Source organism: Sorex araneus, chromosome 1 (assembly GCF_027595985.1).
Source record: "Sorex araneus isolate mSorAra2 chromosome 1, mSorAra2.pri, whole genome shotgun sequence".
In the NCBI taxonomy this organism is placed as follows: Eukaryota; Metazoa; Chordata; class Mammalia; order Eulipotyphla; family Soricidae; genus Sorex; species Sorex araneus.
In genome coordinates this window covers 235,722,624-235,736,230 of record NC_073302.1, presented here as the reverse complement: position 1 = coordinate 235,736,230, position 13,607 = coordinate 235,722,624, and the positions used below count along the sequence as shown (strand labels likewise).

Here is a 13,607-nt window from a genome sequence, read left to right as displayed (position 1 = left end):
TTCTTTCTTTCTTTCTTTCTTTCTTTCTTTCTTTCTTTCTTTCTTTCTTTCTTTCTTTCTTTCTTTCTTTCTTTCTTTCTTTCTTTCTTTCTTTCTTTCTTTCTTTCTTTCTTTCTTTCTTTCTTTCTTTCTTTCTTTCTTTCCTTCTTTCTAAATTTCTTTCTCTCTTTCTCTCTTTTTCTATCTTTCTATCTTTCTTTCTTCTTTTGCTTTTTGGGGCACAACCGGCAATGCACAGAGGTTACTCCTGACTCATGCACTCAGGAATTACTCCTGGCGGTGTTTGGGGGACCATATGGGATGCTGGGAATTGAACCCAGGTCGGCAGTGTGCAAGGCAAATGCCATACCAGCTGTGCTAACACTCCAGCCCCAAGCCTATTTCTTTTGACTTTCTTTGGTGGCAATTACAGTGCAGAAATAAAGTTGTTTCTTCTCCATTTCCTCTTCCTTTTCCTCCACTTCCTTCTTCTCCTTCTTCTGCCATAGCCAGTAGAACTCAGGGCTTACTCCTGGCTCTGTGCTCAGGGCTCATTTCTGGTCATATCTGGGGACCACATGTCAGGCGATGCATTGAATCCAAGTTTGCTGTGTACAAGGTAAACACCCTATCCACTGTACTGTTGATCCCAAAGTTGTTTCAGTACAATATGTCATCCCATATGACTACTTCCGCTATTCCCATAGGCTCACCTGTGTTCAAGTCAACATGCAGAAGCCAATCTGATACTGAATGCTCTGCATAAAGTTTAACTAGTGTTTCCTGAAGGTCAAAACAGAAGTTCTGAGTAAGATCCCTGGGAATAATGAGTAGTAAAACATTAAATGCTTGAAGTTGAGCCCTTCCCTTTACACTGAGCTTGTATCTAGTTGAGGCTCTGCCATTGTCACTTCCACTGTACCACCACCTCCCAGTACACAGCCATCAGCAACAGCATTGGCAACAGCTCTCAAGCTATCTGTTACAGCTTCTTACATCTGAGTGCATGTGCACTTATTTGATCCTTTGATCAATAAAGTCAGAGAGCAAGAATTAATACCTTTCTCAGTTTAGGTAAATGTCTCCTAATATATATTTATAGACAAGTCCTGATGTCCCAAATAGTGGGGATTTAGGTCATCTAAAGACCTTAAAGCTAGCCCACCAAAAGCAACAATTCTTCATTTCATGTTTTTCCTTTTGGCTATGCACAGAGCACTATGCCTGGTTTAGTCAAGAGCATCTAAGGAGAAGGGGTTAATTTCCTTCTGATTAATAAGAAATCCATGATCTGAATCACTAAACATTTTTTTCAATTCTATTAAGTTTTACTCTAACTTCAATTTTTTTCAGCTTTTACAATTTTTTCTCTCTCATAAGTATTCTTGTAAAAAAAATTTAAAAGCCAGAATTTACTTATGTTTTTTCGTATTCCAATGACACATTTACAGGTAAGAATGTATGCATTTGTACTCTTTTTTTCCCCCAAATCTGAATGCTATGCCCCATTTCCCAAAAGACTACTGAGTAAGCTTGTAACAGTTTCAGTTTTATGTTTTATTTCCATGATCTCAACCATGAAAAGTTCATATTGCTTTTTAATGGCAAAAACAGAACCCACTATAGCCTTTGTAAGACATTGGCAAGTTTTGCATGAGCTTTATTATGTAGAGATCCTCTGATCACATCTATAAGTATTTTCCTGTCCAACCTTTTGCTTCTTTGATGTATTCTAAAAATTGAAGTTTGTTTTTCCTTTCAAGCTTCCAATTCTTCTGTTTTGTCATTGGATGAAGACCTTCGTAACTATAGAGATCTACCTGTTCCAGCAGCACCCCAATAATTGGGACACTGAGAGTGACCCATCACCAGGTATGTCACGCAGGGCTGTTTCCACTTTGACTATTAAGGAGGCTGCTGAATGCGGCATTTGCATTCCATGAAGCAACACACTGCCATCTTTAATAAGTTCGACATCTCCAGCATCAGAAACAAGGATCTCTATGGTACCTTTAGGCCCAAGTAAACTTCAGCACATCCTGCAGACCTCAGGCTGAGCTGATGCTTCTTGGCTTGAGCTCTTTGGCCTTAGGGTGTAGGCCTGCACAGCCCTCCTTTAACTCTTGAATGTTTTTCCACCCTGGTTCCTTTTTCTAGAATTCCTTTGTCATACTACTAACTAATCTTTGATCTTGGTATTTTACATTATCATTATCTGATTGGGAGACTTTGATTATCTCAGGTTGAATCAGAAGTTCTGTGCTCCAGCAATAATATATGTATATCTCTGTCTGCAAAAATAACATGGTGCTATTTTCATTTGTTTACTTGTTAGCCTCTCTTATTTTATGAACGCTCCTTCTAAGTGAGAATCATATCTAATCTTTGTATCTCTATACACAGAACAGTGCCTGATGAATACAATGTGCATGGAGGCATAATATTAAATAAATCAGTGGGTTTCCAAGCAATCATACCAGCAAGTAATAGCAATTTGGTTTATGCAGGCTGTTAAAAGTAAGCAGAGAAATCATAGGGAAGTAATTTGATCATAGATAACTGCTAGTCTGATAAGGCAAACAATGCCTTCATTTTATTAACAACCTAAGCAGTATGAAAATATGTCCAGCCCACATTTTTGACACAGTGACGTTATCACTAAACTTTCTCACTGATTCTATGTGAAAGGTATATTGTCTCAATATACTGCATATGATAAAACTGAAACTCAAATTAGTTTAACAACTTGCCTGTATTAGCCAGAATTTTAAACTTCAGTCTTTGGGACTAGGAAAATAGTATAGTGGATAGGGTTTACATGCAGGTTCAATCACCAGCATCCCTTATGTTCTCGAAAGCCTACCAAGAGCGATGCATGAGCACAGAGTTAAAAGTAAGCCCTGACCACAGTCAAGTCTGGCCTCCAAACAAACAAACAAACAAACAAACAAACAAACAAAAGTAACTTCAGTCTTTCAGACTTCACAGTAAATCGATCTTTTTTGATATCTACACAGCTAGGTTGTAGGTGCCAAACTATTAACACTATTGACAAGAATCTAAAACCTTAAGTCATTTATCAAGTAAATTCATCATGGAACACCTAGAAAAATATTTAGAAACTTGATATTTTTAAAAGTTGTCGTCTAAAATTTTTTAATAAGTGTTAGTAGCAATAAAAAGTATAACTGCTGATATATCTTGTTATAAAATTGTGGCAAAATCTTTTAAAAAATTGTCCAAGTGAATAAAAATTCTATTACAGTTTTATTTTCACAATTACCTAACTGGAAAATTAAACAAAATGAGATAAAAAAAATGGTAAGACATATTCAAAAGTTCAACAACTCAGTACTTATTGAAAAATAGAAAAAAATTATAGAGAACGGATTATAAAACAAATACTGTAGCACTGTTGTCCCGTTGTTCATCGATTTGCTTGAGTGGGCACCAGTAACATCTCCATTATGAGACTTGTTGTTACTGGTTTTGGCAAACCAAATACTCCATGGTGAGCTTGGCAAGTTCTGCCATGTGGGTGGGATACTCTCAGTAGCTTGCTGGACTCTCCGAGAGGGACAGAGGAATCGAACTGGGGTCAGCTGCATGCAAGGCAAATGCCCTACCCGCTATGCTATGGCTCCAGTCCTAAAACAAATAGAAAATTCACAAAATAGTGGCAATCTCAAGTGGCTTTAAACATATTAAAAGATAATAAGGGTTGCTTGAGAGGGAAAGATGTATTTAAACTGTACTGAGAGCTCTGGGAAGGTAATTCAGAGGTAAATCATGTATGGGTTGAATCTCAGGCAACAAACAACAGACAAAAACCCTACAATGAGATGTCATTTCTTACCTATGAAATTAGTACAGCACCAAAACTTTAAAAACATTCTACTCTGGTAAGAGAAAAAGGACACTGAACATGCCAGTGTGTTCAGTTATGCAAAACTCCTTTAGGAAAGGGAATTTGGAAATATCTGACAAAGTTGTCAGTCAAGTAATTTTTTTTCATTTTTTCTTTTCTTTTTCTTTTTTAAAATTTATTTATTGAATCACAGTGAGAGCAGTTACAAAGCTTTTGGGTTTAAGACTCGGTTATACAATGATGAAACACCGTCCCTTCACCAGTGCACGTTTCCCACCACCAAAAACTCCAGTATACCCCTCATCCCACACCTTCTCCCTACCTGTGTGGCAGATGATGTCCATGTCACTCTCTCTACTTTGATTGCATTCAATATTTTGACAGTGGCCCCACCATTGTTAATTGAGATTTTTCCCCAACACTTAGATCTGCCGAAAAGGCAACACTAGACACCTTGTTTTCTATTGCTGATTATGGAAAGCATATGATGTTATGTGGCTGCAGTAGCAGCTGCGAGATTTTGGAATTCTGAAATTTTAATAATTAAATCTGGAGGGATTTCTGCCAAAAGCCTGTGGGTTCCAAGATTTGTTTCCGAGTCTCTGGGATCATGGCCATTCACGAACTCATCAGGAGCCAGAGAGGCCCCAGAAAAGTAATTTTTAACAGAATTTTAAGAAGTTTTTCTAAATGGATCTAGACATATATTTATTCTCCTTATCCTCAAAAAGTAAAAAATGATAGATGCACATTATATTACAACATTGTTCATAAAACTAAAGATAAAAAGCACTCAGTAAGTATATAATAAGAGACTGCTTGAATAACTATGGTATATCCATGAAATAGAATGCTATGGTATTCATAAAATAATTGGAGCTAGAGAGATAGTGTAGAGGGTGGGGCTCTTGCCTTGCAAATAGTCCATGGGGTTCTATCCTCAGCATCTCATATGGTTCCCTGAGCCCACCGGGAGTGATTTCTGAATACAGACTCAGGAGTAATCTCTGAGCAATACTTGATGTGGTCTCCAAACAAAATAATAATATATGCATATATATTCTCATATTATTACACATATATTCTTATATTCTCATACATATTCTTATATTTTTATGTATATATGTATATACACATATATACACACATGAAACATATGTATATATAGACATACATATATAATGAAAGAACACAACAGGATAGAAGGTAGTACTCCTTTTATTAATATTTGAGAACCATTAATATAATAAAATCATAGAAAAATTAAACTTGAAAAAGTGATTCTTAAAAGCAAAAATGATTTAAATAAGACCAATATGTATTCAATTTGTAATATAACATTATAGAAGGGATAATTATAAAATGAATATTAACTATCTCATTTATAATATTGTAGTGGTAGTGACAGTGCTGATATTCTCATATTGAAACTCTGATGTATATATTTTGAAATAAAAATGACTAGCTCTATGATATTCCATCATTCCCATTGTTTTGCGATCTACTGTGGAAAAGGAGAACACAGATATTAGGTGAAACCATAAATGTGGAATGCTGCAGTAGTGAATTCAAACCAAAATCATGACTATAGATTAATGATTATTTTGTCTTAAAATGCATTTAAACACACACCTATATAGTTAACATTGAGGCATTCTAATTGTGTAAATTTATAAATTCTAGTAACACTAAATAATACTGATTACTAATAGAAATTCTACTGAATAAATTCATTAATTTTAAAAACCAACATTAAAGAATAAACTATTAATCTTGTCTTTGTTGTATGAATTTTATCAACATATAACCAAACAGATGAGAAGAAAAAAATAACATAATTAGAATATGCTAGTTGTGTTTATTATCATTTGCAATTCCAAATGAGATATTTATGCAGGCATTCTAAACTTCTGTTACCCATGCTATAAACAAACAAAAATTAAGAGAAGAGAGATAACTGGATATTGGTAACTCCCAGTAAGAGAAAACAATTTACAAGTAGTCTTACAAAATATTATTGAACCACAATTTTATCTATAAGTTATGCTTCTAGATACAATACAATTATCAATTTACAGAAAATACAACGTATAAAGGATTATGTTGAAAGTAAATATCAAAATTCAGTCTGTATGAAATTCTGTAAAGCATACCCCCAAATTTCTTCAACAAATAATTTATTTGGAGAGATAAAAAGAGAATACCAATGAATTAAGAAACTTAAAAACCATAAACTCAATTCAAAGATGTGGACTAAATTTGGATCCTGTTTTTTTGGGATTTTTTTTGGTTTTGGGGTCACACCCGGCGATGCACAGGGGTCACTCCTGGCTCTGCACTCAGGAATTACCCCTGGCAGTGCTCAGGGGACCATATGGGATGCTGGGAATCGAACCCGGGTCAGCCACGTGTAAGGCAACCGTTCTACCCACTGTGCTATATCTCCAGCCCAGGATCCTGGTTTAAACAAACAAAAAACTATTCTATTTTCATTTGTAGTGCTATTCACAATATCCAACATCTATAGCCAAAATAGCAACTTAAGTATTCAAGAACAGGTGACTGGATAAAGAACCTAAAGTATATATACACAGAGGAACATTATCAGCTATAGGAAAAGACATAAAACATTCAATTTGTTACTATGGATACAAATATGTTACTACAATTTTATGGAACTGGAGGAGATCATACTGAATGAAGTCAGTCAGAGGAGGGACAAATACAGAGTGATCTCTCTCATATGTGGGATATAGAATTACACTAAGGGAATAACAAATGGCCAAAGGCATTTTTTTGTTGAGAACTGTTCCACAGAACTGAGCATACTGTGGATGGCAGGACTGGGGTTAGGGGAGGGGGTGGGTTGGAGTTTGAAGAGAAGCAGTTATTCTGGTGAAGGGTCGGGGTTGAGGAAATAGCTCATGTTTAGCCCCAAACTTCCACCCTGCATCTACTGACATAAATTCAAACAGAAGGAAGATTAACAATTATTTTCATGTACCCATAATTTAGCTTTAACACTTATCATCTCATATTATTCTCGTTTCATCTATACAACCTCTCACATCTATTAGTTGTATTTTTTCAATTTAATTTTAGTCATTTTACCAATTCATTGAAAATTACTTGTATCTACCTCTTAAAACTAAGGATACTCTGCCATAGAGTCAGGGGGAGGGTGGGAAAGGGGGTTTTATCCGGAATATTGGTGGTGAGGAATGTGCACTGGTGGAGGATAGGTGTTTGATTGTTGTGAGATTGTAACCCAAACATGAAAGCTTGTAACTATCTCATGGTAATTTAATAAAATTAAAACAAATTTTAAAAAATAGTAAAAACAAAAAAACTAAGGACACTCATTTTAGTTTACTTACTAACATACCTATTTATTTATAGGGCTCACTAAAAGTGATTTTTAGTATGTATATTGTTATTCAGAATTTTATAAAGTATAAAAATTAACATGGAAAAAAATCTAATATGACAAGTTCAATATTTCACATGAAAATACAATGAATTCTTTTCCAGGTGTGGGGTGGAAACTGAAGCAGAGAAAAACAAACAAACAAATGAAACAAATGCAATGTAGTGTCATAAAATTATACTTCAAGATTTCAATTTATGTTCAGTTTTAATGCATAAGGCAACTTAAAACTCAAAAGTTTAAGGACATACTTTTTCCCAATGGCAAACATTTATAACCTTTAAGATGATTAGTCAATGTTTCAGACAGGTAGAAAAAGTAAGCCATTTTAATACAGTCAGTATTACATATTATGTATTACATACTATAATGTATTACATATTATGTATTACATATTCCATAGTATTACAATATTATGATAGAGTTACATGGTGAAAGACTGATCTCTATTATTTAAAAACAATTACTATGAAAGATTTGCAAGTTAAAACCAAGAATATTTTCCCCAAACTCCAACTTGGTAATAGCGAGTGCAATTAGTGAAAATGCATTCAAATTGCCTTAAATTAAATGAATCTAAAAATTAAGCAGATGACTTAAAATTTTATTACTGCTTAGTTATTCCAAAACACTAAGGCATTTTTAATTACCAAAGTGAAGTGTCCCATGATGTTACAAATGCTTTCAAGTGAGACCAGTTTTAAAGATAAAACAATTTGCTTTTAAGCTCTTTTTGATTTCAAAAAATGTCCTAGGAAATTATAAAATAATGTCTTTATGTATAATGTAATCATGATAGTCCTGAACCATTAAAAAATGCTTTGTTAGCATAAACTCATTAGGAGAGAAATAAGAATTAATGTTTATTTTGTTTTGTTTTTGCTTTTTGGGTCACACCCAGCGATGCTCAGGGGTTACTCCTGGCTTTGCACTCAGGAATTACTCCTGGCGGTGCTCGGGGGACCATATGGGATGCCGGGGATCAAACCCGGGTCGGCCGCGTGCAAGGCAAACGCCCTACCCGCTGTGCTATCGCTCCGGCCCCAAGAATTAATGTTTAAATGGAGAATAACATAGATTATAAGGACTTCCAACCTGGAACTTTTTTACTGCATGAGATTATCATAGACATGACTGTCTCTTTAATTTCTATAAAAAAAAACTGTAGAAAGTAAGCTTTCAAGGGCACAAAAATCCTCATTTTTCACTTCAAGACGGTCAAATGAAGTAATAGATATGCAATCATTTTGAATTATATGACAGTCTCTACAAATATAAGGTACCATCATTATTACTCGTAGTTGAATTATCATAAACTTTCCATTAAAAACTACTGAAGGACAAAGAAGGTTCATGCAGAGGTGTGAAAAGGAAGCAGGAGTTGGAAATAAAATGAACTAATTGTCAGGTGTGTTTAGGTGAATTTGAAATAGTAAAGTGTCAAGTGTAGAGAGTGTGCAATTTAGAGTATTAAAGATGAAAATAACATATGAATGATCTATCAAGATCCAAGTGTTCCTCAATTATTTAATCCACATTTTAAGATTATTCCTCCTGCCTCAATCAACTTTACAAAAATAAGAATAGAGTGATTTCATGGGATTTGGACACAGAGGTTCCTAAAATATGCCCTACTAATAGGAATATGTGCAGTGTAAATACACTATAGATTTTTTTGCTGAGCACATAAGTTTAAAGACAAGAGGATAACTCTTGGGCTACTTAATTGAAAGCTTTGAATTCTTTCTATATCATAAGTTCCTTTATTTTATCATAAATCTTTGTTTCCAGGTTTATGACTTGCTTAGTGTCTTGGTATCTATATTTGTTTGCAACTGGCTATCATTCCCAAACCCATCGTTAGGTTCAATTAATTTACTAGAGTGGCATACAGTACTCAGTACATCTGTTTTTCTCATTGATTCATCAGTTCATTACAAAAGATATTAAGGAACTCTAGTTAACAGGCAGACAAAAGAGAAACCCAGAGCAAGAGATGGGCTGGCAGGTGCAGCACTTCCCTGGCCTCTACAGGGCTGCTATTTCCCTCAGAGCATCTTATTCAGCAATCTGGAAGCTCTCAGATTGTCCCTCTTTTGCAGCTTGTATAGAAGTTTCTTTCTATAAGCATGACTGACTCATAAACTCATTTGTTACTGGCCATTGAACTTTATCTCCAGCCCCTTTTTTTCTTCTTGGAGGTGAGGAGCATGGGGCTGAAAGACTCACCTTATACTCACTAAAGATTTCCCTGGCCATTCCCGATCCTTAGGAAATTAGCAAAAGTTACATTCACTAACAAAAAATGTCATTATCACTCACATACCTAGAAAGTTCTGAGGTTGTGGAAATGGGGGCACTCTGAGACCATCACTGTTGATGAAGTTCAAATAGATAGGAGAAATATATTTTGATCAACTGAATAACTATGATATATCTATTTTTTACCAGTCAGAATATTGCACAACTTCTTATGTCTTACACAATAGACATGTTTTCTTCACTTTTTGATGACTCCTTTCACTGACCAGCATTTTTTCCCAAATAGTACTCTTGCATTTGAATAAGACATGAATTAAAATTAACAACTGCTTGATGACTTTTTCTAACTGAAGTTGAGTAAATAGTTCAACTTTAACTTTGGAGATGCTTCCTTCATGATAGGTAGCATTGTCTGTTATACCGCACCATTAAAAACTCAACTTTTTCTGTCAATCAAAGCCAATTAATCAGTCATTTATGTAAAAATAACACTTTTTTAGAGTAACTATTTACTATTAGAATATGGTATCAGTTTCTGTCATATTGCTTTCCCATTCAAAAGTTCTGAGACCCTGGGCAATTTAACCTTCATAAATATGATTTCTTCATCTATAATATATTAATTTTCCCTGCCATATAGCATTATGATGGGTTTAAATGAGAAAATACATAGAAAGCTTTTAGCTCTGTCCTAGAATAAAGTTTGCAGAATCTTGGCAGCAAATGCAGCTGTTGTTGCTATAGCAGTATTTACTGACTTTGATAGTTACTATCATTATAAGTACAATAGATATGCTTCCAAATGTCTCTGGGCCCTAATTGTTGAGATGTGAATAATTACCATTTTACATGGAGAATAGTTCAAATACAAAAATCCATTAAATTACATAGTCTACATCTTTATAAATGAAGGCTGTTAAACACAAAATTAATAAGATTTAAATATCTAACTGACCTCATTTTAAAAATCATTGAATCAGGTAGCATTCCACCTAACAAGTGCAAACACCTGCAAGGAATTGCAGTCAGTGGAGGCATTTTATAGTCACCAAGGGAGTGGGATGGGACCAGACATATAGCATAGCAGGTAGAGTGCTTGCCTTGTATGTTGCTGACCTTGGTTCAATCCCTGAAACCCCATTAGGGTCCCCTGAGCCTTGCCAGGAGTAATCCCTGAGGACAGAGCAAGGAGTAAGCCCTGAGTACCATTGGATATGGCCAAAAAGTGAGGGAAAAAAGGAGAAGAAAGAAAGTGGAACAGTATTATTAGCATAAGAAGAGATATTTTTCAGATCTTGTAGATTATCTCACTGATGCTCCACATTGATTGCTCTGAGAGTGATTTTAAAGTTGAAATTTCCAAGACCTCAGGTTGGAGAATGAGCATCATGAGATTTGGGCATTCACATTACTGGAATGATTTTGATTTAGGCATCTTCATAATCCTTCCATACTCAAAATGTTAAAATCAGTTTGTGGGCATAGCCTTGTCTTCCATAACACACACGTACGTTCCTTGCCCTTGCTGGCCTTGTCCTGCCACCACCACTTTCCTCAACTTTACTTTCTTTAGTTAATAAACAACATCCTCAAATTTATATTTGCTGCAGTGTGTTATTCATCTGACATTCACTCTTTTACCTTTTGTAATCTGGCTTCTGGCCCCACTGCTCTCTTGAAAAAATTCTCTCCTTGACCTCTCAGCCATGTCCTCCCTTTTGATAAATCCAAAGGTCTCTTCACAGTTCTAATTACCAAAGACTGAGTCAAATGTTAGCTTCTTCCCTTTCAGTTCCCCCATTCTTCCTTGGTTTCTGTGATATGGTTTCTATGATATGCCTGCTCCTGATTCTTGTCTTTCTGGTCTATCCTTTCCCCCCACCCCCCAGTTCCTTAGCATATCCTTTAGAGGCTAAGTTGAGACTAAATTAGAGACTGAGTGTCACTAAGTTCTATCCTTGGGTCTCCTTCAACTAAAGCTCTCTGTATTGTAAAGACCCAAACTGTCACATCACAATCTCCACTATAGCAAATCAGCAAATCCAGAAAGTCACTTTAGAAATCGATAGCTATCTCATAGATACACGGTGGTTCAATCATGAAGCTCTCTCGGCCTAGAAATGCTCTTTTGTGCCTTAACTTTAGTTAATGAATTCTAGATTTCCCATTTAGAAACCGAAATATTATCTTTCCCTTCAGCATATTGCCCAATTCCACATAAATTCAACCACGAAATCTACTTGTATGTCTACATCTCTTTTTCAGTTTCTCATTCTTTCCTCCTCATAAACAGACTTGCTTCTAGAGAATAAAATGAATAGTATATAAATGAGATTAGAATTGTATGCTTGGCAGTAATTTTTCTTTTGAACATTAATCTCTATTGATCTTTTTTTTTCTTCTTTTGCATTTTTTTATTACTGGCCATTTTCTAATAATATGCGACACTTTCAAGCTTTTGAATTTGCTCATGATTTTTTTTCTTTTTGGGTCATACCCACTGATGCTCTACCACGCCCCCATCCCATGATTTTCAATCAATGATTTAGTTAAGTTAATGTTACTTTTATGTGTTTCAATTTTAATCAATTAATGAAACAGAATGAAATGAATCTAAGAATTCAAATTGTTAATGAAACAATCTAACAATTAAATATTCCCCTTTACACTTTCTCTTTAAAATATCTTATTAGAGTTTAATTTGAAGTACCGAGTAATTTACTTATGGTTTATTCCAGGGCCAAACTGAGTGTGATAATTTTATTAACCTGAACAAGAATGTGTTTGCATTTTAAAAATAAAAAATCAAAGAAATTTCGAATGATAATTATAAATAACTTATAATTACTTCAGCTTTTATTAAATCCTGCTCACAGCTAATTTTCAATTTTAAAATGATTCTCAGAGAACTTAGACCAAAAACATATTACCTATGTACCTTACACTTTGAAAAATAAAAATAATTATTAAGATTATTCTCGCCCACGCCACTCTTCTGTACAGGTGCGAATGTCTCCCGCCACCCGTCCAGCCCAGCTCCACGTTTCCAATACCCTGCCACTCGGATAGATCACTGAAATTACTGGCCGGAGTTCTGCCGGAGTGCCCGCTCACCTAGAACCCGCCACTCTTCTGTACAGGTCCGTGGGCTGGTGACTAGCATCCAAACTGACTGGGGGTGTGGCCTCCACTCCATGGGGCGTGGCCTTCGCAGAAGTGGGCGTGGCCTTCTATGAAGCTGTAGTTCTATCCCCCCTTCCCAGCATCTCAAATCACATCCAAACTTTTATCACCTAAATCTTCGGAAAACAACCTGTCCGCCTTAAACACGATCTGACAATAATGCTCTTGCCTACCCCAACTTCACCAAAATACCAGTGTACACAAAAAGTTGTACAAGCCCAACAAAGAAACAATGGAGCAGACATCCAGAAAATTACAGGAGGAAGTGAAAGGAACAGCAGAACAGACTGCCAACAAAATACAAGAAGAAATGAGAGCAGAAATAAGAAAGCTACAATCAAAAGTGTCACTAATAAAAGTTTCAATAGATGAAATAAAAAAAAACTCAATAGGTGCCTTCAAAAGTACAATGGCTACAGCCAAAGACAGAATCAGTGAACTTGAAGATGAGCTACAGAAATCGTACAGGCAACAACAAATAATGGGAAAAGACCTCAAAAATAGACCTCTGATTCTAAGGCGAATCAGAAAACTAGGGGATGATTGCAAGAGGAACAACATTAGAATCAAAGGAGTACCAGAAGGACAGGTAGTTAACCACAGTGAAAAAGTCACAGTTAAAGGAATCATTGCTGAAATGTTTCCAGAGTTAGAGAATGCAGGCATCCAGATCCAAGGAGCCAGAAAGGTGCCAGCTAAAAGACATCCTAATAAAAAACATTCCAAGGCATATCATAGTCAGATAGAGATACAGTACTGCAAGCAGCAAGGTCAAAGAAGGAAATCACATACACAGGAGCACCCCTTAGATTTACAGCAGACCTATCAGAGGAAAGCCTCCAAGACCTAAGACAATGGTGGGATATAGTGAAAAAACCTAATGAAATG

The 13,607-nt window shown here is 35.5% G+C and overlaps 1 pseudogene; it reads right to left on the bottom strand.

The window, feature by feature from the left end:
• Positions 1-639: 639 nt before the first annotated feature.
• Positions 640-9,533, bottom strand: LOC101540286 (T-complex protein 1 subunit zeta-like; annotated as a pseudogene).
• Between the last annotated feature and the right edge of the window lie 4,074 nt (positions 9,534-13,607).